The following is a 2,024-nucleotide window of genomic DNA, read 5'->3' as shown; positions in this document are numbered from 1 at the left end:
TTCAAGGTACCAACTTGAATCTCAATGCATGTGGGAATAATGACAACTTATGAAGCATGATACTGTCTTGTGTATACACACAATTCACACTGATTCATGTGTTTCAGCCTCTGAAGATGAAGCCAGGTCTGTGGAGCGTGCGGACAGTTCTCAGGGCAGTGAAATGTCCACTCCTTGTGAGTATTTACTTCTCCCCTCGCATCAACCATCCCATTGAACAAAGTTAAAAGTCCATTCAAGATGGTGAATTTCTCACTGCTTCTGAATTGAGCATAAAGGGGAAGGGACAAAAGAGGGCTTAAGGGTAAAATGGGATTCAGCCCAAGTGTCCATCACAGCTAAAGGTCATCTTTTTGTTTCCTTTCAATAATTTTGCACCTTTGAATATTCTGTCTTTTTCAGGCCCTCAAACTGCAAGCACAGCACCTCGGTGTGGAGATCTGTCGACACCTAGTGAGAATTCATCTCATCTCTCTTTAAACAGTCACTTTTTTATTTTATCATCTTTGTGTAAGGACATTCTTTGTGGTTTTCAGGATCTCGACATGCAGCAGGAGGTTGTCCCATGGATGGCTATCGCTCTAGGTAAAGAAACAGGATAAGGCACAGTATTGGCTGGCTTCTACTGGTTGGTCTCCAGCACATATTGTTCGCCAACCAGTAGGTGTTAAGTCTGTTTCCGTGTTATGGTATTATGTCCAAGTGATTTAAAATAAATTTAAATGGTACTAGGTCCAGAGGTAGGTCCAGCAGAGGATACAGACACAGGTCCAGATCACGGCACAGTGGTTCGAGGAACACGGACAGGTCCAGGTCACAGCACGGTGGTTGAGGCACACGGACAGATCCAGGTCACGCACGGTGGTTGAGGCACACGGACAGGTCCAGGTCACGGCACAGTGGTTCGAGGCACACGGACAGGCATGACAGGTCACAACGTACTGATGCCTACAGATGTGATGAAAGATCCTGGCACAGTGATCTTACCAGCCCCCCCTATGACGGGCCAAGGCATGGTGAGTTGTCCAAAGGCCGCAATTTCATCAAAACACTTTGCAATTCAGTTAGTCGTACTGATGAACCTGTAATTGTTTTAATCACGTTATTTAAGATTATTTCTCTTCTAATCCTGCCCGAATCTGTTAAAGTTTATCATTTGGTAATGTCTAAATTAAACTTTCTGTGGTGCAGATGCAGTGACAGATCTAAAATGGACATTCCCATTGCCTACGGATGGTAAGTATTTGATCTATTGGCAGTGTGAGATGAGCGAGAGAGAGACTTAATACTACAACTTTCTTTCTTTGTCTACTGTTCTCTCGGTCTACACAAACTGCTTTTCAGTTATAGCAGTGGCTTGTTTTTCTACCATCAATTGTAGGGTAGTTTCAATCATGTTATATTATAACATTTGTTTGAACTTTTTTCTTTCTCCAACACTATCTACTGTATTGATAAAAACTGAAACTGATTACAAAAATAATTTTGAACCAGCTAGCTAGCCTTGCTATTCTAAGGTAATCATAGTAATCAACAAATGTATTTCAGTGTTTCAGAAAAAGGTCTTAACCCTGCTGTTTGACCTGCGCGATCAGTACAAAAAAGCAGAACCTGCCTCTTCAGCCGTGTACATTTTGAGGATGGAGACTATGGTGGATTTTGAGGCAGAGGAGCAACGCTCTGTGATGCAAGCTTTTGATACCCTGGTAGGTTTTACAAGTCTGAAAATAATGGAGTCTTGCATAACACAATACAATACAGTGCAAAACTGTTCGGTTCCTCTGAGGAGTGTCAGTCAACTTTATAATGGACTTATTCCAACAGGTGCTGCAAATTACACGTATTGGAGGAAGAACACCAAGGATTGTGTCCACAAAGTCCTTGACCGGTATGTTTCTACATACAGTATGAATTGTGGGTGGGTGGGTGCTCTGCTTGAACTTTTTTATTCTGGGTGTGGACCAGCATGTTTTCATTTGCCTTTTTTCTTGCTTAACCCTTTTGTGCCCCTTGATAAATTTTTT

At 42.2% G+C, this 2,024-nt stretch overlaps 1 long non-coding RNA gene across 1 annotated transcript; it reads left to right on the top strand.

The window, feature by feature from the left end:
• Positions 1–971: 971 nt before the first annotated feature.
• Positions 972–1,628, top strand: LOC120526855. Its single transcript, XR_005633198.1, has 3 exons — positions 972–1,016; positions 1,192–1,236; positions 1,549–1,628. It is a non-coding gene; the product is annotated as an uncharacterized LOC120526855 (long non-coding RNA).
• Positions 1,629–2,024: the final 396 nt, after the last annotated feature.

The sequence above is a fragment of the Polypterus senegalus genome, chromosome 3 (genome assembly GCF_016835505.1).
Source record: "Polypterus senegalus isolate Bchr_013 chromosome 3, ASM1683550v1, whole genome shotgun sequence".
Taxonomy (NCBI): Eukaryota; Metazoa; Chordata; class Cladistia; order Polypteriformes; family Polypteridae; genus Polypterus; species Polypterus senegalus.
Note: the sequence above shows the minus strand (reverse complement) of the source record. Positions and strands in the feature narration are given on the sequence as shown.